This window comes from Pinus tabuliformis, chromosome 1_2 (assembly GCF_031772625.1).
Source record: "Pinus tabuliformis cultivar Carrire ecotype Pingquan chromosome 1_2, CPIR1, whole genome shotgun sequence".
Lineage (NCBI taxonomy): Eukaryota > Viridiplantae > Streptophyta > Pinopsida > Pinales > Pinaceae > Pinus > Pinus tabuliformis.
The window spans coordinates 1,065,104,109-1,065,126,887 of NC_142298.1; the positions used below are offsets into that span (position 1 = coordinate 1,065,104,109).

Sequence of the window (22,779 nt, forward strand, 5' to 3'; positions counted from 1 at the left end):
GGAACTAAATTGTGATATGCATTCTCAAAAAAATAAAGACAAAGAAATGAAATAGAATACCATTACAACTTTAGTTTTCAATATATTAAAATTTCACCATAACCAACAATATAAAAAATAATATAGAATTACATTTAAAAGAAACTAATTTTTAAATATTAAAAGAACAATGATCCTAACATTGAAATCATAAAAACACATGGTGGTATGTCAACGTGGAAGAAAAATTTAGTTTATTATTTTATCAAAGAAATTGGTTCTGACATGTAAGCCTAGAGTACCAAATTTATATAAATTACAATAAATAATAATCAATTAAAATATGAACTAAAAGTAAAATCCAATTTATTTAGATTATTTGGATTTTTAAATTAAAATGTAATCAAACAAATCTATTGCATCAAATTAAGTATTACGAGATAATCCATTTTAATTAATATTCTCATTCCCCTTGCAGTCACTTTCGCACTATATTTCTCATTCGGTAAGGGGGAATGGTTCAAGATATGATGAATGAATTTTGGAAAGGTATTAAATAAATTGTTATAAATGTGGAGATTGTTAAAATATGACAAAAATAAGTTAAAGAAATGTAAACAAACCTTAATTTACTTTAGCAAACATTTGTGGTTAATCTAATGATGTCTATTTCAATAGATAAGTTTCCCTCTCTGCTTCTCTCTCCCTCTTCCCTCCTACACCCCTCCCCTGCTCTCCTTGTCTACCGTGCCCCTCATCCGCTCTCCCTCTCCTTGTCCCTCTCTCTCCCCCTTCACTTTCCTCACCCTCATCCCAATATCTCTCTTTCTCCCACTATATTCCTTTCCGTGTGTTAGTAAATCCTTTCCCCTTTTCTCTCTCTCTCCCTTTCCCCTTTGTCTCTCTTTACCTCTCTTTCTCCCTATATATTTCTCTCTATATTTCCACTCACTCTCCTGCCCTTTCTCTCCACCTTCTTCCCTCTCCTTTCCAATCTTTCTCTCTCAATCCCTCCCTCACATCCAACCCCGCCCCTACTCTATATTTTTTTTTTCTAGTTAAGACTAACCTAAGTACCCACGAGGGATTTGAACCGGTGACCTACCACAAGGAGTGCCTTAACAGCGCACCCATTCACCGTCAATCCAAAGCCCCGTGGGCCCACCCCTACTCTATATTGATTGATAACCATTATTAATATTATCATTACTATTTATAAATATTACTTAAAATATTAATATCTTAATTAGCAATATTAATAATGATTATCAATCAATATAGAGTAAGGGTGGGGTTGGGTGTTAGAGAAATATGAAAGGGAAAAGAAAAAATAATATTGATTTATAAATAGGTTTAATTGAAAAAACAAATAAATAAATATATATATATATATATATATATATATATATATATATATATATAGATATATAGATATAATAAAAATTAAATGATATTTTTAAATTACTTAAATAAATCACTAAATATAAAATTCCCTATTTCTAATAGAAAATATATTATATAAAGATTATTTGGGAATTTTTTGGGAAAAAAATATTTTTAGTTTTATTTTTTAGAATTTTAAATATATAGTTTAATTATTTTAAGTTTTTGTTTTTTTTAAATATGTTGTTTAAGAGCTTTTGTTTTCTTATTAATTGAATTTTTATTTTTTAATTTAAATTTTAAAACTATATATGTCAATTCCACATTGTTACTGAGAAATTACATGTTTCTCTCATATTTAGTTGTAGGTTGACAAAATTTTTACAATTTAATTTAATTAATAATTCTATATAAAAATGAAAGTGTGGTTGCATGCACAGATCATATTAAATAGTTTTCTGACCCATGCACACATATGTGGATCAAAGCCCACCCATGTCATCCTTATAAAAGTGGAAGGATATTAGCTCTAATGGTTTAGTGAACAATTCTGTAACAACCCCGAAATAAAAACATGTAATTCATTAGATTAATCATGCAATTTATAATCAACACGCAATTTATCAACTAATTAACATTAAATTAAAAAAAATGAGTAGAGACAACTTACCTGTGGTGATGATGTTTCTCACTTATGATGTGAGGGTTGAACACTAGTTGAATTCTTCTAACTGCAACAAAGTCTTGGGGATGACTCTCCACCCAATCGTAGGCTCAATTGCACAAAATCTTGCTACAACTAGCCACCCCCGAGCCCTTAATCAACGTACTACTGCCAAGGACTGATGGAATGCCTCTCATCTTCCTCACCATCTATTAAATAGAGCAAACATTGGAAGGGGAACCACATGCACACACTCCATGTGTCCACATGCAACTTTACTGCTTTCTTGTTTTATTTCTTTTGATTTTACTTTTTGAAAGCTTTACTGATTTTTACTGCTTTTATAGCTTTACTGACTTTTACTATTTTTCTGTTTATTTTTATTTATATTTATTTAAAGATTTAGTATTATTATTTATTATTTTATTATTATTTATTATTTATTTACTATTACTATTATTATTTATTGTTTATTATTTATTTTCTTGTATTTTAATATTGTATTGTATTATTTATTATTTATTATTATTATTATTATTATTATTATTATTATTATTATTATTTATTATTTATTATTAAGGGACATTACATACTCCCCCGCTTTAAGGAACTTCGTTCCGAAGTTAAGTTGAATGATTTAACATTTTATTTTGTTATTTATTACTTCATGTTCGCCGACACCCTTTGCTAAACTAGTATAACCAGCAGGCATCGAAAGTTTCACAACACCTGGGAAATCCCAAGGAATCTGTGTCCTTTTTCCCACTTTCGGAACCAGGCATAAGCCTCCCCGGTCTGTATCCTAGTCCAGGGATGGCCCCAAGGCTCGCGCCCGACTCAGACCTCATCTGCCCCAAGGCAGGCGTCGGGTATAGTGTTCAATGTCTCCGGGCATCTTGCAGGGTTGGCCCACTCCCTCCACAACTCACTAAAGCACACAACCCCAGGCATCGAATTCCTTACACCCCCACCAGACTTTGGCATCGCAATACAATACTAGGCACCTAGCCTTCAATATCAGGCACTTGGCCTCCTCAAGATGGTCCCATAGCCCTCAAGAGCTATCCATCAAGAGCTATACAAGACAAAGGAACCACTGGCATATGTAGTGTTGATTGAGTTTGTCCCCAGCCCATATGGTGTTACTTATTCTCCCTCGTGTGTATGGGCTTGCACGAGATCATCAAATAAACCGGCCGTCTCGGTCCATTTGTGGAGTCATGTCAATCATCACACCTCAACATGCAACACATGCATTAGCCATACAATCATAGTATCATAGAAAATTGTCCACATGCCAAGTCTTTCATGTCATCATGAGAACATCCATCATTGTTAATCACAACATTATGAATAATAATGAACTTCATGCTCATGCATGTCATTAATTTGTATGCAACTATCACATGCTTCACCTCATGAAATACCATCATAAGTTATAACATCAACATATTTGCATCAAAGACATATCATGACTTCACATAATAAATGAACCACATGTCAATAAATCTCATATTATAGCATCATAATTGCTATGCCACGTTATGCATATCATATCCATCATGAGTATTCAACATTAAATACCTATCATCACGCAGTAAAAGAATATGTCAATATACGTCGACAAAACATCATAATTACTATGCATATCATCATCATCATAAGGATACATCATCACTATAAGAACCACATGTGCATCATTATCCTCCTACCATTATATCATGAAACCTCATGTAACATTATACTCAACATCATAACAGTTAATTAAACAAACATAAATCATAGTGAACAATTTAGATGTATCACAAAGTTTAAACAATAAAACATGATTTAGATGCTCCATAAGAGTATCTATCTTAGCTAAGTAACCAATCCTAATTAGTTCACCACACATTTTAATCAGGTTGAATTTTACATCACTTCCAATGTTATACTTACTCATGTGCCAAAAACTAAAATAAATCTAGAATATACCGTGATTTTAGAATATGCAATTAGTTACATCAATTTATTCAACACACAATTTATTTTCCATTCATCCCAATTTATTTATTACAATACCTAAACCATAAATTATCAATAACCACTAATTTTATAGTATTATATTATATTATTTATACCATGGAAAACATGAGTTGGAAGGTAATAATGATTTCTGAATAAAACTACGAAAGTTTTATTTTGGGCCTACAACATGTTGGAATTCCATCTTCTGGGGTTGGGGATTTGGATATCTAGGGATCTTTCTTGATGTTGAAATTCAATTCTTTTGGCCTCTTGAAATAGCTCTTGTGAATGTGTGTAGCTTCCATCTCTCTTTGTTCAGAGATAGCTACCACCATTCTAACCACTTTGTGTTCTACAATATTCAACTATTTCATTTAATAATAAAAGTTGGTTTTTCACCATATTGTTATAATCTCTGCTATATTTCTTTGTGTATATTCCATTTACTTTCCTACATTTTATTTCATTCCGTTTAGAACTCAGATCATAAGCACACCTAAAAGGGAATCCTAGATAATCAATGATTTTCCAATGAACCAAACTTCCCTTCTATAGGATCATCATCTCTTTTATCAGCCCTCCAATATATCTATTCCCACTATATCTACTTATACAATGGATTAAAACTTCTTCCCCTCTTGAAACCCTTCAATCTCATTATTCCAAATCACGTCCTCCTTGTGTTTAGAGGCTTGCCTCTCTAGTTCTAAATGTTAACTAGATGATCTTCCTCCTGGAGACTTATGCCAAATAGAAGGTTATCTACATCAGGCCTCTCTAATGTCAAATGAATTTATTAATTAGAGTGCAAAAAGGGATAAGTTTGAAAACAAAATGTATCTTTTAGCATGCCATTATTAACCTTATTGGATATTTACCACCCCTAACATATCAAGCCCCATAGCTTATAGCTCATTCATGATATAAATACAACACTATTAAAAGATCCACATGCATATAGGATATACTTGGCCCAAAACATGTCATCCTTTGAACCTAGCCATAACATTTAGCATTAAGAGTAAGCTAAAAATGAAACCTTAAAAGAGGATTTAAACACCCTTAAATGAGTCATTCATATAGGGAACCTATTCTTCATTCATCTTCTTAAATAAGTCATTCATATAAGAAACCTACTCTTCATACATCTTCTCAAACAACTAAAAAATATCGTAAATATAAAAGTAATTTCGACAACCCCATAAGTGATTCATGTAATTCACATAAGCATCTTCATAAACAATAATCAAATGTCCCAACTATATTTACTTCTAATGTAGGACACTCTTAACTCATTCTTTACAAACCAGTCAAACATCTATCAACAACCTACGCAAAATTTCATGCTTTTAATTTTAATCTTAGATATATCTTGATAATCTCACGTGCCCATCAATATTTCAAAAGCCATAATATTGGGTTAATAAGCCAACATCATGGTAAACATGCGTTAGAGATTTAAACTTCCTTATTCGTACTTTTTATTTTAATTTCTACATAACTTCGTAATGCCACGCGCCCATCAACACCCAGCAGCCATAAATTGGGTTAATAAGGCAGCATCATATTGGACCTGAGGTAGAGATTTCAACTCAGAGTGAGTTCTTGCATTATTATGATGGCCGTTGAAGTTATGTTTTATTTGGCTTGGGGATAATTAGTCGGGGCTCTTACCGTACTTTTGAAGCTCAGGAATACTCACCATATTAAGGGTTAGCTCCTTGGTTCCGTTATAAGCACTGGGGCCACACTCTTTACGCAAAAGATGTTTGCTATTTATAGAACAAAGAGATGATCTCATAAGGCAATTCCCAAAACATGCAGTTTTCTTTATTATTTGCCTGGACAGGTGCCTCTACGCTAGTGAAGGCTCAATTCAGAAAATTGTAGAAGCGTCCGAGAGAAAGAATAGTTAGAAACAACAATCGCTAACAGCCGCGGTATAGAAGCGTCCAGGAGAAACAATATTCAGAAAAGGATTTTACTAGCAATTTTGGCATAGCAAAAGCCTGTCATTTTGTCTTCTCCCTAGAAGAGGTAGTCTATATTTCTGCGTAGAAGAGGTATCCTATATTTTTGGAGTAGCTATTTTTCCTTTATATTTTCTTTTGTTAATGTGAGAGTTAGGGCTGCATAAGGTAAGGATTATTCAGTTACAAATTTTCTTTAATTTTAAGTTGCGTAGGTCTGATCAGATGCCAAAAATATTATTATGAACTGCTAATAGCACATACGATCTGAAATATGAGTGTAGCGCAGTTAGTTATACTGTCCTCCCACACACATTGAATTGATCATGTAGCCAAAGACACAATCGAACATATAAGAATTTGATATTATCCACGCATAATGAAGTGAATCGGGTCCAAAGAGGCATCAATTCAAACAGAAAATAATTGACAAAGCCATTCAAATGCAACAAAATATGCACACACGGGTCAAATGAGTAAAATGAACGGCAGAGAAACACCATAAATTTAAACCGATACCCATCGGTGGATTTTATGCGAAGGCAAATTCAAGGAACGATACTAGATTTCTAACTTTAAAAATAAACCTAAATTTATCAGATGGATTATTGCAGTATATCGAAAACCAAAACGTCAACTGATTCAAAAAAGTTGGACAAATGCTAGTTTACCCTGAATCTAGGTCAATTTCCAGTAAGTCGAAAGTATTGACAAGCTGAAGAGATCTCTACAAATTGCTCTGCACATTCCCTGAATATTAAAAATGCTGCATTGTCAACATTTAAGTCGATTCCCAGAAATTAAGGTTATTGACCCAAACTTGTGGGACAAGGGTGACTCATATCGTCCTGTTTTTCCAAGGTAAAAACAGCTCTAAATCCAGAAAGAATTATAGAAATTATATTGAAAATTAGAGTTCCGCTTTGTCTAAATCCAGTTAGAATTATAGAAATCATATCAAAAATTAGAGTTCCATTTTATCCTTTAGTTAATTTTACAATGATCCAGTTTTTCTTTAAAACCTTTCCTCTCAAAAACCAACCCAAAAACCAGCTAGATTCACAAAAAAAGAATGAAACGAGTTGAATATTATTTAGATATTATGAAGATTCTCAACCAAACAATTTCCTAGATATTAAAAAGCAAACAATTATTCCCTCGGTTGAATGTGCCAGAATTCAATGAAAGCCGACAGTCTTCGCTTTCCTTGCAACAGGTTATAGCATTCAAACTCTCTTCTGGGTATATATATTGTGACTGTAATATTCCCTTTTAAGTGGATAGAATCATTACGATGTGACTATGATTTTTTTTTTCGTTAAATCATTTAGATCGAAGTTTTCTACATTAAAATGTCTATAGGCTCTAAGAGTTGAACCTAGACTCTGATACCATATGTAGCAGCCTCGAAATAAAAACATGTAATTAATTAGATTAATCATGCAATTTATAATCAACATGCAATTTATCAACTAATTAACATTAAATTAAAAAAATTAATTAGAGACAACTTACCTGCGGCGATGATGTTTGTCACTTATGATTTCAGAGTTGAACGTTAGTTGAATTTTGCTAACTGCAACAAAGTCTTGGGGATGACCCTCCACCCAACCGTAGGGTCAATTGCACAAAATCTTGCTACAATTGGCCACCCCTGAGCCCTCAATCAACGTACTACTGCCAGGGAATCCTTTGTCTTAGAACACCATTCTCCCAAGAGAATGGATGATGGAATGGCTCTCATCTTCCTCACCATCTATTAAATATAACAAACATTGGAAGGGGAACCACATGCACACACTCCATGTGTCCACATGAAAATTTATTGCTTTCTTGTTTTATTTATTTTGTTTTTACTTTTTGATAGCTTTACTGACTTTTATAGCTTTACTTATTTTTACTATTTTTCTATTTATTTTTATTTATAGTTATTTAGAGCTTTAGTATTGTTATTTATTATTTATTTACTATTACTATTTTTTATTTATTGTTTATTATTTATTTTCTTGTATTTTAATATTATATTGCATTATTTATTATTTATTTATTATTTATCATTAAGGGACATTACAAATTCATCATATTAAATAGTTTTGTGACCCATGCACACATATGTGGATCAAAGCCCATCCATGTCATCCTTATAAAAGTCAAAGGATCTTAGCTCTAATGGTTTAGTGAACAATTCATTTCTCAGAGACATTGTAAACGGGTGTGTTTTTCAATTTATGGCTATTCTTTTTTATCTTTTGGAATTTTTTTTTTTAAACTTTCCCTAAGTTATTACCAAAAGTAATTTTTGCAACACATTTAATTGAACTTTATATAAAAAAAAAATTGATTTGCCTTGTAACTTAAAGATTTGTTTAAAGGCTAAACAATTTGATGGAAAAAATAGTATCCACCGTTAATTTGCTCATCTCCATTTCTACAAAATTTTGATTTTCCTTGTAACTTAAATAATTGTTAAAAGGCTAAACAATTTGCTGGAAGAAATAGTATCCACCGTTAATTTTCTCATCTTCATTTCATTAATAATGGAATCCAACATCAACAAAGTTTTGACTTTCCTTGTAACTTAAGAACGGTTTAAAGGTTGGATAATTTGCTAAGAAAAACAATATCCATTGTTAATGTGCTCATCTCCATTTGATTAGCAATGGAATGCAATATCAACAAACTTTTGGTTTGCCCTGTAGCTTAAGAAATTTTTAAAGGCTAGACAATTAGCTGAAAACAATAGTATCAATTGTGAATTTGTTGTGGAGATGATGTTGTTGAAGCATAATTCCATGTTTATTGATAATCCGTCATCTCAACGTGGATGTGGATATCCACATTTAGTCATCATGCTAAAATTTGAATACTAGAATGCACAAGTAGCGGAGGTGATAAAGCTTTGAGACAAAGGAAGTTTCCCATCACCATTTCCTTTTCTCAACTTTGTACCAATTTTCATTATGTTTCCTTTTCTCAACATTGTACCAATTTTCATTATGTTTCTGAGGGTTTGCTAAATGTGATAGAAGGCCATGTGGCGATTGTGATAAACGAAGAAAATGGATTGAAGTTCAAGTAATGTTTTTGAGCATCATGATTATTAAAAATTTTCAAAATTTTATTTTAAAATCCTAGATATTCTGTTATATATATATATATATATATATATATATATATATATATATATATATATATATATATCTATCTATATATATATATATATATATATATATATGAATCACTTTAGGTACAAATCAATAAACATAGACCAACATAAGGAATGCTTCAAGTAATCATAACTACATTCCATGGTTATATCACTAAAGATTTGCAGATGGAGTGAATGCAAGCAGAGAAGGGGAAATTTATTTCACTGATGCAACATATAAACATGGATTTCATGACCACTTATTAGATATCTTTGAGTTCTGACTACATGGCCGATTTCTGAAATATGAGGTTGCCACCAAGACAATGAGCGTTCTACTCAAAGATATTTGTTTCCTCAAGGGAGTGGCCCTCTCTGCCAAACAAGACTTCTTCATCTTTTGTGAAACTTCATTGTATGCCTTCCATTCAATCTCTCATTCAGTAATGTTTTCTATAAGGAATGATGTAGATCATGTGGTAAAATTGAGCAGTGCTTTGCTTTTTTATTACAGGTATCGTTGCGAGAAGTACTGGTTAGAGGGGCCAAATAAGGGCACCTTCGAATATTTCATTAAAAATCTCGCTAGACTTCCAGATAACATCCATTATGACGGGAATGACACCTTCTAGATCAGAGTTCCATTTTGTCATTGTTATTGACAGTAACATAACTAATGCTTACATTACATAAGGTATACAACTCGTAACTCTCTATTCCTTGATATATGATATTAAAATGGGCGAGTCTTTCATAGAACCGAACCTTATCCTGGACAATTACAACAAAGTTCCCATATGTGGGGCACATGTTGGCTCTGATGGTGAGATTGGTCCCAGGTGTAGTCATCGACGCTATAATTAATAAACCAGGTGTTTCGGATGTGAATGAGATGGGAAATATGATTGCGCTGTACTCCGATCTAAATTCGAAAAATCAAATAAATATAGGATTGAAGAGGAATATAGGATTGAAGTAGTGGAAGTAATGAACCTTTGGGAGAAAGGGAGTTTACACAAATAACTCACACAAATATGACCATAAAACATGCGATTACAATTAAAACTATGTCTGGGTGTGACTTTCTAGTCAAGATGAGTGTCCCACCTAAGTGAGCCAAATTGAAAACCTAGTGAGCATATATCCTTGAAAATTAATTTGTTACTGTATTCAAGCTTCTGTGATCCATAATGTATTAACATTCAAACTCTAAAACTAGTGAATAAGGTTTAAGTGAAGTTGTATCCATAGAGGGACGGACAATGTAGTCAAATATGCGTCCAAGCTTGAAGTGATCCTTTCTCTTGGAAACGATAGAAGACGTGTGAACTTGCGAATACCGGATCATTTATATTCATGTCTAGTCATCATGGCCTAAACAAATCTAGGCTTCAACGACATTTTGAGTGGACCCTCCACATGCGACATTCATAACACACATCTCACAGAATTGTGGGGTGGTACATCTAGAACATATCTCGATCCTTTCTCACACAATTGTGGGTTGGTACAACTAGAACATATCTAGATCCTTTCGAATCACTCAGTTAATAGTAGAAGGGATATTTGGGTCCAATGGTTGGATATAATATTCAATAGAATAGCCAAAAAAGATCTAGAGATATCTAGGCCTTGGGAGAAGTTGCAATACCTAGAACTTCCATAAATTTGTATCACATGAGAAAGTGCATTTCTAGTAATTAGATTATAATGTGGGAATGTGGCTGGTGGGATAGATATAGTTAAGAACCCTTAGAAATTTTCACTTGGTTCTGTACCATAGTCATATGGGAATATCAGGTTAAGCATCGAGGGGCCAACGAGATATAAAACTTGGATTTTCAGATGGAAAATCAAAGTAGGATTTAAATTATCAAACGAGTTAATTTGTGAGGTGGAATGCTACCATCATGAGAATATAAGAATGAAGTCAAGAATGAGTCCTTTAAATAGGACAAAGGGAGGATAGAGAAGAGAATCAAGAGTATCCTGAAGGGTTCTGTCATGTGGTATTATAGTGACAATATGCTCCTTAGAGATTAAGATGTGATTATAGGAAGTTGGAAGCCAATGAAAGAATTTAAAGAGACCGAGGCATATTAATACATGATAAAAGGAATTTGGAAGCCAATGAAATAATTTAAAGAAACTATAATAAAACTATTGGGTATAGGCAACTAGGAAAATGTTTGTTTTATAGGAAAGTGATTTCTTGGAAAGGTTGGAGAAATAACACAGAAGTTAGTGGTAAAAATCATTTAAGATGATCTTATGCATGGACCAGAAACTGAATACATTGAGAGAAGAAGCTGAAAGACTAGCGGGTTCAAATAACTACTCTATTATCTTGACTAAATAAATAATAGTTGGATACTTTTGTAAGAGCTTGATTGGAGAAAGAACTAGAACTGTGACAAAGTGCATTCCTCATAAGGAAGTAGATTTAGAGGAGTGCAACCCAATTATTTTGGGGCATTGAATGAAGATCTTGGATCTCATGGTTTAGGAGAATATTTTGGTGTTGAGGATACTTTACAAGAAAATTTGGTCTTATGGTTTTATTTTAACCTATTGAAGAAGCTGACAATTGCAAGTAGCAAGAAGAGAATAGAATTGTGGCACAAAACGTTGTAGAAGAGAGGTTACAAAAAGAGATAGGAGTATTTGATTTGAGGTTGTAGGGGAGGAGGGGACAAAGGAAGTCCCCAAAGAGAATTCAAGATAACAAGAGAAGTTCTTGGGAGAGAGGTGAGTAGTAGCGACAAAATCCCAGAAGAGCAAGGAGTCCTTAGGAGGATCTAAACGATTGAACCATAGGAATACCAAAAGGTTAAACTGTAGAGGAGGCTTGGTGAGGTATTATGGTGTTAGGTTAATGGAGAAGATATATTGGTATGGCTTGAGTACAACTCATATTTGGCAAGAGGAAGCTTGAAAACAAAAGGATAAGATGAGTAATGATGGCCATTACAAAGGTTCAAATGCAAGCCATAGTCGAGGAAAGGAAGATGTAAAAGTAAATGAGGTAAAGAGGAAGGCTAGTGTTTAGGAAATTGACCGAGAAATGGTTGAGTTAAAGGAGAGAGTCATCATAATAATGAAACTCTTATAGAAAAGGGAGACTTAAGAGTAGAGAGTTGGATGGATCTTAAAAATAAGATCTAGTGGCCTATGAGGCAATTTTATGCTAGGATTTTGAGGAAGAAGTTGAAGAACATTATGAGTTCTTTTTCTAGAGGTGAACATCTCCAATTTATAGAGTGTTACGAGGGAGAGGAAGTTCAAAGTTATAATATTGAACAAGGACCACTTTTCGGTGATGACGATGATGGAGATGACGAGAGGAGGCTGATGAAAAGTTTTATGGACTTTCTAAAAATTCCATAACAATAGATAATTACAAGAGCATTAACAAGGGCTCAATAGCCTCATTTTTAAAACTAATAAACTATGTTCATGTGCAGGTCAAGAATATTGTGAAGGTAGATAGTCATCATTAACTGCCAAGATAAAATAGGAAAATACAAAACTGTCCTTAGGGGACAGACACAACAACAAAGTTCCAAAGGAATCATCTCTGCAAGTGAATGAGGTGGATGTAATAAAAAGTTGAGATGCAATCCTTAAGGAGATAACAAAAAAATTGAGTTATTGTAACAATGAAAATCATAATCTAAAGCAAATGGAGAAGAATTGTTAACAAGGGATGAATCTTGCATGGCATTCAAAAATCTAGTGAAAGATAATTTTTCTGACTTGGATGAAGAGTTAAATTTCTTGGAAGAAAGGATAATAGATTTAAGGGTGAAAATTATGCATGAAAAATTGGAGTTTGAAGAAGGTGCAGTTCTGATGTGTGACCAAAAAGTTGAAATAGAAGCATCCATACTAGCAATGCATAAGGGTTTTGTGACTCTTCAGTAAGAGAAATACAATAAGAAGAGATTGAATGAGGGTATGATGGACCATAAGGAGAGTTCAGATCGACTTCGAAATTTAAGAGAAGGGATCTCAAATGAGGCTCGATGGCCTTGTAATTCTAAATCTAATAATTTGTGTATGGGAGAAGATACCAAAAATGACGAAGGGGGGCTGTTATAGGCCAATTTTTTGTACTGAGTCAAAAGGCCCCAAACCTATATCTCTAACCATACATTACACTTTAAGAAAAAAATTTCACAAAATTTATAACAATCCTAGATTACATTGGTTCAAAACCCTAATTTAAGACTGCATCACACTTAGCTTCATTAGAACCTATGATGATGCATGTTGTACGCATGTATCCTATGTTCGTCACATAGGTTTCCTTTACTAAAAGTGTGATAGAGGACAAATAAAATAGAATTTCAAAGATTCCTCCTCTAGAAGCTTTAGGATTAGATTCATCCAATTTTTGTTGAACATGATATTAAATTCCTACTAATGAGGCTTTATCCCTTATCTCATGGAACTTACCTCCTTTCTAAGCGGATCTAGCCCTAGTATGGTGGATCTAAAATGACCTCATTTTCCCTAGAAAAGAAATATGTGCAATAGAGTTCGGGTTGCACTTTGGAGACTTTAATTCTCCCCTTATGATGTCTATTTGAGTTTGGAGGTGCATAATCCATCCTTATGCATTGGTGAGATTGAAGACTTTATCATTTTGGCAAAGAAATGATGAGAAGGTTGGGGGATATTTGCAACATCAAGGCCCCAACAAGGGTTTCAATCTTTCCTTGTTATTTTTAATACGAATTGCATTGTTTTTCCAATATATCATGTCATTGATTATACATGTGTAGAATAAGGTTCCTTGATATCTTATTTAGATTTATTTGAATATATCATGTTGTATATCTCGATATCTTTTCTTATCTTAGCTAATTTGCAGGTTCTTCTTTTAGGAGTTAAACTTGGAAATTGAGTGAGCAAGTAAAGAGGAAAGATAGAATATTTTATTTGGTTGTTTCTTATATTTAAAATATCTATAGGGAAAGATAATGTAGTTTATTTGGTTGTTTCTAGGTTAGGCCACTGAACCTAGGGACATTGCTTCTGTCCGTAGAAGGGATTTTTCCAGAAAAACATGGTGACTCCATCGGGTACGACGAGTATATAGGATCTTGGTTCTTCGACGTACACTTGGGTATATAGGAAGGCGCTCCACATACGATGAGTATATAGGAAAACTCCCATCATATATTTATGCATTAGACATCACTAACATAAATTACCTTTCCATGTACCCTTGGAAATATATGAAGTCTCCCATAGGTTGCAAACCTTCCATAGGTAACTCGGTTGGTCGCCTTGTTGTTCTCAATACAACGAACACAAAATCCAAGGAAATTGCCTACACATACTTAATGGTATATTTCAATTCGCAATAACTTGGTAATCCCTTCATACCTAGTGATCATTTTAATTGTTATTGTTTCTTTGATTGAATTCCTAAATTTTACTCCCTAGTATACCTTAGGCTTATCTTGATGGCAACAGTTCCAGAGTTTGCCAGTAAAGGAAAACCCTTTGACAAGAATCCTATTCCTTTTCCTTCTTTCAGAAATATTGGTCGTCCTTACATGGATATGTCGTCACTTAGTGGATTCATAATAGGTTTACCGGTTTGGTTATGTTCAACCTCCTTGGTTCCAAATGTCCCAACTGCTTCACAAATAAGTTCTCTTCAACAACACCAATTGCAAGTTGACCCTTTGCCTTCTTTTCCCATCGTATCTTCATCACTTTCTTCTTCTCTAGGTGAAAAGCTTGATGTTTTAAATGAGGAAGCTAAGTAGAAGAAGAAAATGAAGAAGAAGAAGAAGAAAAATAAGTAAGGGGCAACCAACCAACCATTTCCATTAATGTGGATAATGTTGAAAAACCTTCCAATATACCTCATAAAATTAAATTCCATTCCAAGATTTGTAAGGGTGACCACCTTCTTAGGGATTTGACTGGTATTCTCCAAGTATTAGAAGTGTGGTCCAGAGGCTCACATCATCAATTATTGTCAACCTCTGGAAATGATGTTGCTGACAAATCATTCACTAGTGCTAATAAGGTTCTCGAAAAAAGGGTAAAGTTGGGTTTCCCTCTAGGTTATGTGAAGGGAGTCATCAAACACACATTTTCCCTCATATGGATGAAGCCTCCAAATTGGTGGAAAACTTTACTCTTTATCACCAACAACTTCCAGCTGGTTACTGTAAGTTTTCCCCTAATCCTCCATTAGTTTATGAAGTGATTTATCTTATTCCATTTTGAGTTAATCTCAATCAACCTCGGCATGAATCCCATGAGTACCTTTCCAACCAACAACTGGTTGAAAATGTGGTTGAATCAATTCCATATTTATTCGATCACACTCTCCCCTTAGAGAGTGAAGTTAAGATTTCTAAGGTTCTTCTTTTTACTTCAGATTCCACTTAACAAGGGGGGATTTCTCCTGTTATCATGGAACCCCCTCCAAGTAATGAATAATTTCCTTTAATTGGAATCAATTGAGAGAGCCTCATATCCCTTCTTACATGCACTTCCAAATGGAGGTGAAGGCTTTGGATAGGAACATATATCACATTGTTATAGATGAAGGCACTTATATTATCATTCTATCTTCAACTGCTTGAAAATATTTAGGTTTCCCTCATCTTGTGTCCCCTACTTAGAATCTACTGGCTTTTAACAAAATAAACAATGAAACTTGAGCGAGCCTTCCTTGGGTACCTATTACATTAGAAGGAGAACCTATCTATAATGATGTTATTATAGTCCACAACCCCTTGTATTTCAATTTTCTCCTCAGGTGAGATTATGTTTATGCTATGAAAGTTATCGTGTCCACACTCTTTTTAGTAATGTCTTCCTCGCAAGATAGTAAAATTGTGACTATTGACCAATTTTCATTCGTTGGTCCTAGTTTGATCCCAAATCATCCAAATTCCCTAAACATTCCTAACATGCAAGTGGCATTTCCAATTTCCATAGGTTAATTATGTGGCAACCTGTTCCATCCTTGCACCTACCGAAGAAGAATAACCTCTCACTATTTTCTCAACCCCTTTTAACCTAGATCTAGTAAGTGATATGGTAAATTATTTAGTGAGGGTATTGGATCCTAATCTTCCTACCCCTATTGGATCCAATGACATACATTCCTTATAAAGTACTATTCTTGTATCTAACAAAAACCTCTTTGAAGCCATGATCAATCCCTTCATATGTATTCCCTCAAGATCCTTGGCCTCTTGGGAACCAGGATCAAGGTAAATAGTGACATGAGCATAGTTATTTTACTGTGTCAAGTTCATTAAAAAATGAAACAAGTTACCACAAGAAACATTTATTATGTGTTTCAAGCTCTCAAAATAATGAAGCAAACTTTTGAGCATGGTTCCTTTCTTGTGCCAGGCTGGTTAAAAAATGAAACAAAACCCCCCAAGTTGATTTGAATATTTAACTAGATCTTGATTTTTATTTCAGTTGTTTATACTTGATCTCAGAGATCAACCTTCATTTCATCCACCCATCTCACATGATCCTCTTCCTTCCTTCCTCGTGAACATATTTATCTCAGTAACCAATAGACCATGGGTCTATGACAAGAGTTGGTGGACGAAATGAAGTGGGGAGGGCATGCCTATGTAATTATGTTGGTCGCAATGTACCACTCTCAAGCATAGTTTCTCTCTATTTCAATCTTGTGTACAAGAATGAAATGTATTCCTATCTTAGTCCATGTTCCTTCTTATTCTCATAAATACATTAGTATAAGTTACTAAGCATACTTTTATCACTTTTTGGGGTTCATTAAAACTTGCCAAAAAGGAGCCCCCTTGGAGTCCTATTTAATCTCTTTTCAAACTCCCATAATATTTAAAGATCATTGACTACACTTATTTATTATGCAGTTGTTAAAATAAATGAAAGGATTTCTTCCCATTATATGTTTAGATCTTTTACAAACTGGGTTGACTATTTACAAAAAAGGAATATTTAGTCAAGCATGACTAAAAGAGTTCTCCTTGGTATTGTTTTACGCCTTTTCATGTCCAAAGGACTGAATTTATGAAAAGGGACCTCTTAGAGTTTTTCTTTTTCCTCTTCTTCAGACTCTCTAAATATGAAAAATAAGTCGAGTTACCCCTTCGTTGGAATCATAAAAACATAAACAACATAGGACTCATCAAGGATGATGAGACTGAAACACTCCTCAGTGTTCATTAAAGATACTTGAAAGGACTTATATGAAGGATGATTTTACAGATCAAGCATATGCTATCCTCCTTAAGCTTATAAGAAAATAAAGAGGTAATTACAAGAAATGTTGGTGAAATTTGGGAAACGTAGCACAAAACCTAATTTTTTGTAGTAAGCCACTCTTGAACATGACACTCTTTCACTTGCATGAATATTTTTGGTTGGGAAATCTACTTTCCTCCTTGTTTATTACACCTTAATAAAAGTACTCATAATGGATCCTTGATTCAATGTTTCTACTTCCATATAAGTGTTGTTAATATGTTCAAGAGAACTCCACCCTCAATTGACATATGTTGTAATACCTATAGCCTTATTTCTTGTTAGTCATCCCTGAACTAACTCTGCATCATCACATTCTATCACAAACCTTGGTATCCATTTCATTTCGTTGATGGAGGATACATCAAGGCCCTATTGCGATGGGTTTCTTCTTTTCGACTTCAACACTTTATCTAGGAATTTTATCTCGATACTCCCCTCAATGTCATGGAACTTTCATGCATCAATAACAACCTTCCTCTCTTTTGGGGCCAGGTTCTCATCATTGGCCTTTGACCGAAATATTTTGTGTGGTGTTTGAATTCAACACATTTTCTCACACCTCTTAGATTGCACTTAGTACCTTGAGGGCCATTACCATTATTGGAGGTCCCTCTCACATCTGTTAAGAACTTTCATCATTAGCTGGTAATCAGATGGTGTCTAACATGTTCCACTTCAACACATCTATTCACATGGTTAGATTCATATTGTCGAGTGATGAGATAGAAAACCCCATATTTAGTTTCATCCATCTAGGTTGTGATTTTAGGATTCATACACATATCTATGAATTATGATGGATATGGTCATATATAAATTCTTCCAAGCATGGATCCATAATGCATAACTAGTGGATGTGACTCTGATCAAACAAATTATATTTTGAGTATGAGTATGCCTACCTCAACAATATTATAATGAAGATAATGTATTAAAATAATTAATTGTTGATTTTTAGATCTATCTCAACTAGTCAACTCTTGATCTAGACTTTTGACATGGTAAAGCACTTCAGTCCCCATCCACAACTTCTAACTTTCTAGTTTAGGGGACAATTTTTTATAGCCAATTTTGTAGTACTTAGTCAAAAGGCCCCAAACACAAATTTCTCATGATATGTTTTCTCTTTTCATTCATCCCCTACAAAGATAAAATAAAAACTATTCCCAAAAGTTATAACAGTCCCGGATTACATTGGTTCAAATCCATAATTTGAGTCTCCATCACACTTACCTTCATTAAACCCTACGATGGTGCATGCTTCACACATGAAAATTTTGTTGGTCAACGCATGTTCCATTTACTAAAAGTCCGATGACACTTTGAAATCAGGAAAAATAAATAGAATTTCAAAGCTTCCCCCTCTAGAAGCTTTAGGAATAGATTTATCCAGTTTTTGTTGAACATGATCTCAAATTACTATTACTGAGGATTTAACCCTTATCTCATAGAACTTACCTCCTTTCAAAGTGGATCTATCCCTAGTATGGTGGATCTAAAACTACCTCATTTTCCTTATAAAATAAATACTTACTATAGAGTCTGGGTTGGCTTTTGCAGACTCTAATTCTACCCTTATTTTGTGACTTGTCTGTTTGAGTGTGGAGGTCCATAATCCATCATTATGCATTGGCGAGATTGAATTTTGTATCATTTTGGAAAAGAAAGGACTAGAAGGCTAGGAGAGATTTGCAACATCAAGGCATCGACAAGCATTGTAATATTTCTCTACTATCATTAATACAAACTGCATTGTTTTTCCCATACATTATGTTGTTGATTATACATGTGTAGAATAAAGTTCGTTGATCTCTTATTTAGATTTATTTGAATATATTGTGTTTTATATCTCAATATATTTACTTTTCTTGGCTAATTTGCATATCTACTTTCAACATTTAAAGTTGAAACTAGAGTGAAGAAGTAGAGAGGAGAGGAAGGCTTGCGAACATCAAGCAAGTTTTCTTCATATATTTCAAATATCTCTAGGCAAAGATATTGTGGTTTGTTTAATTGTTTCTAGGTGAGGGAACTGAACCTAGGGCGATCACTTTTGTTCGCAGAAGGGATTTGTACAAAAAACAAAGACAACCAACTACAATTGTCATAAGAATAAGAGAGAACGAGGGATATGTCCTCAAAGAATTTGGGAAGAAGAAATTTTAAAACCTATTAAAGGTAATCAAGGAGAAATCCATACATAGTAAAAAAATGCAGATGTTAGAGTATGATTTCAAGAAGCAGTGAGCAGAAAAAGATTGGCTTTTTTTCATAGCTAAAATAACGATCACATGAATGCTAAAGAACAACATTTAGATATAGTTCTCATGAACTTTGAAGAAATTAAATTGCTAGAAAATGTTATAGCAAGAGAGATATCATTAAATTTATAGACCAATTATAGGTTTGAAAATGCCAAGGGAGTTGAGATAAGAATGACAATGTCTCATAGAAACAAAATTTTATTCCATTTATAGAAGCACGATGAAGGAAAGAATAAAAAGTCTCCAACATGCTCCATGAGACATGGCAAAAATAAATTTTAGTTGAGGACAAAACTGGATGATGATATTGAAAATATATGGATTTTGATGAGAAAGACACCCAAGAGGACATAATAATAAAGGAAGGGTATACAATAGTAGGAGACCACTTTCTATGCAAATTTACCTCAACAAGGCATGTGGGGTACTATAGAATCAAGTGTGGGGCCATGGAAAACTAAGGTTAGTAGACATGCAACAATACATCCAAACATGTGGACAATGTCATGATTATATATGGGACCCAAGAGTGAAAAAATTGAAGGCACATGAACATGAGGTCATGGAATTTTTAACCTATGAAATTTGATGCTGGAGCATCATAACCCTAGGAAACCATTTTCCTTAGACCCCAAGGGGGTCATGAATTTTCAATGAGAAAAAAATTTCCCTCACATTTTAGATTGTATAAATAGAAATCATGTTTTTTGGTGTAATTCCATCCATCCTAATTCTAGAAGCAACCTGACTATTAGACTATTAAGTTGTTTTCATGAGATGGTATTTTTCTAAATTTGGCCTTTATAGGAAAAAAAAGTGTCTAACTGATTTGTTACATAGTTTAGGGATATGGACAGATGTCTAAGAAGAATCTTCATTTCATTAGAAAATATTTTCTATATAATTATCCGTGTAAAGGTTAAAATTAGATGGGTAGAGGTAGTAGAACTCATGGAGCTTGAGAATGAGCACAAGATCTTGCAGGGAAAGACGTGGTGTAATCCTCTATAAATATGTGATGTTTTTTCTTATAGGAGGAGTATAATTTGTGTCTTACATATGTGCTATCTGTGAGGTTTGTCTTCCCTTGTAATCATCTAAATTCTTGTTGATATGCCCAAAACACACCTGAGAGGGAGAAGAGTGTCTATGTGTGTGTGAAGGAGTGAGAGGAAAGTCTCCCATATGTATAGATACGTAAGCGAAGGAAACATTGGTAATGCTCTTATGATGAATTATCTGAAGTTGTGATTTATTTAGGAGACACTCAACATTAAGTTTTTGATTTGTATATATTTTTGTGGTTTTTATGATTTTTGAGCTTGCGTATTATCCGAATATATGGAGGAACAAAATGAAATATAAATATAAATAGAAACATAAAAATCTAGTGAGAAAAAGAACTTCAATTCATTAACAACAAAGTACTAAAAATTGTTTACATTTAAAATGGAAATAAACCAACTCGGGGGATGGTAGCTTATCTTTGAGAACAGATGTGGTGGCTAAATTCCTTCTGAACTATGTTGCAATGAAGCTCATAGGCCTATTTATTATTGAGAAACAATGCAAAACCACAAACATCCAAAAACCAAACCCTAGTAGATGAAGCACCAGACATTTGTGGGCCCCATTGGGGTAAATTGGTACATCAACTTCGCGAGTTCGTATCTTCATTTCCCGCATACAACACCTCGATATAAATATATATACAAGGACTACAAATTTTGACTACAAACCCCTACCAAACTCCAATAGAATACACATTTTCCAAAATAACATCATTTAGGGCCTCAAAACGACTCCAGAAGTTCATGACCCAAAAAACTACTGAAAATAGTAAATTATGCTACCATCAAGGAAACTAAAAGAAACAATGTTGGGGATCCAAGTCGAATACATGGATGGCCACCAATATCCACCTAGATCATTCCTCCCCCTTTAGTAAGAAATGGTCCCCATTGCTTTGAGTGCTTCCATGATATGGGGAAGCTTTTGCTGAACTTGGTCCCTCGTGAGCCAATTTCCCTGGTGCAGGAGTTGGCCAACTTTGACAACCCAACACTCTTGAATATTTTGTTGGTGAGTTTAATTAATATATGTGTCCATTATTTAATAAATTGTGGCATGTTCCATGCAGTCTAGGTTGAGTTATGTTGGTGTTAGTTGTTTCTGCAACATATGATGTGTCAAACAATGGTGGAAAATATGGCCAAAGGTGGTCCACATTGAACACTGGGTGTAGGTCGAGGAATGGCATAATACTGAGCTCTAAACAATTATCTCCCACAACCTTGGTAATGGTGTAAGGATCATATCAGATTGGTGAGATTTTCTGATGTGATCTGACAAGGTGTTCATTCTACAAATGAAAAAAAACTTTTCAACCATCTGAAACATATGTGGAACACAATGATGAGATGTTGTTGCTTAAAATTTTCATTGGAATTATCTAAGATGTCATGCACCTCCTATCGAATGTGCGAGATGCATTCAATAAATGTGGTTTCTTTATCATCCTTAGACTGTACATGTACATATTATGTCTACGTAGTTACATGAGGCATGGAATCATCAATAAGATATTATGGTTGAAATCCCAAATCCACTTGAAAGGGATTGCATCTAATCGAGCTATGTAGTTCTATGTTATACTTTTGTTTCATATAAGGAAGGATCTCATCCTAGGTTCATGGATTCTTGGAGTTGTACATTCATAGTGTGCGCACTATCATCATGTTGACAACCTCTGTTTGACCATAAATCTGTGGATCGAATGCAATCAACTTGGTGAGCTTGGTGTCGAGAAATGTGCAGAGGCTCGACAAAAATGTACTCAGGATCTTGCTATCCTGGTATGATATAATGGTTTGTTGGATACCAAAATATACCCACACTCATTCAAATAAGAGTTTAGGAGTGTCCTCTGCTATGATACTCTTCTTGCAAGCCATGAATATATCCATCTTATAAAAAATTTCTATGACCACAAATACACAGACATTCCCATGTTTGGTAAAAGGGAGTCCTGATAGATAATCCATGGAGAGGGATTCCCATAGCTAGCTAGGAATA

General features: G+C 34.0%; 1 pseudogene; it reads left to right on the forward strand.

Annotated features, from left to right (window-relative positions):
* LOC149209813 (protein STRICTOSIDINE SYNTHASE-LIKE 6-like) overlaps positions 1-10,130 on the forward strand; it is a 50,749-nt pseudogene extending 40,619 nt beyond the window's left edge.
* Positions 10,131-22,779: the final 12,649 nt, after the last annotated feature.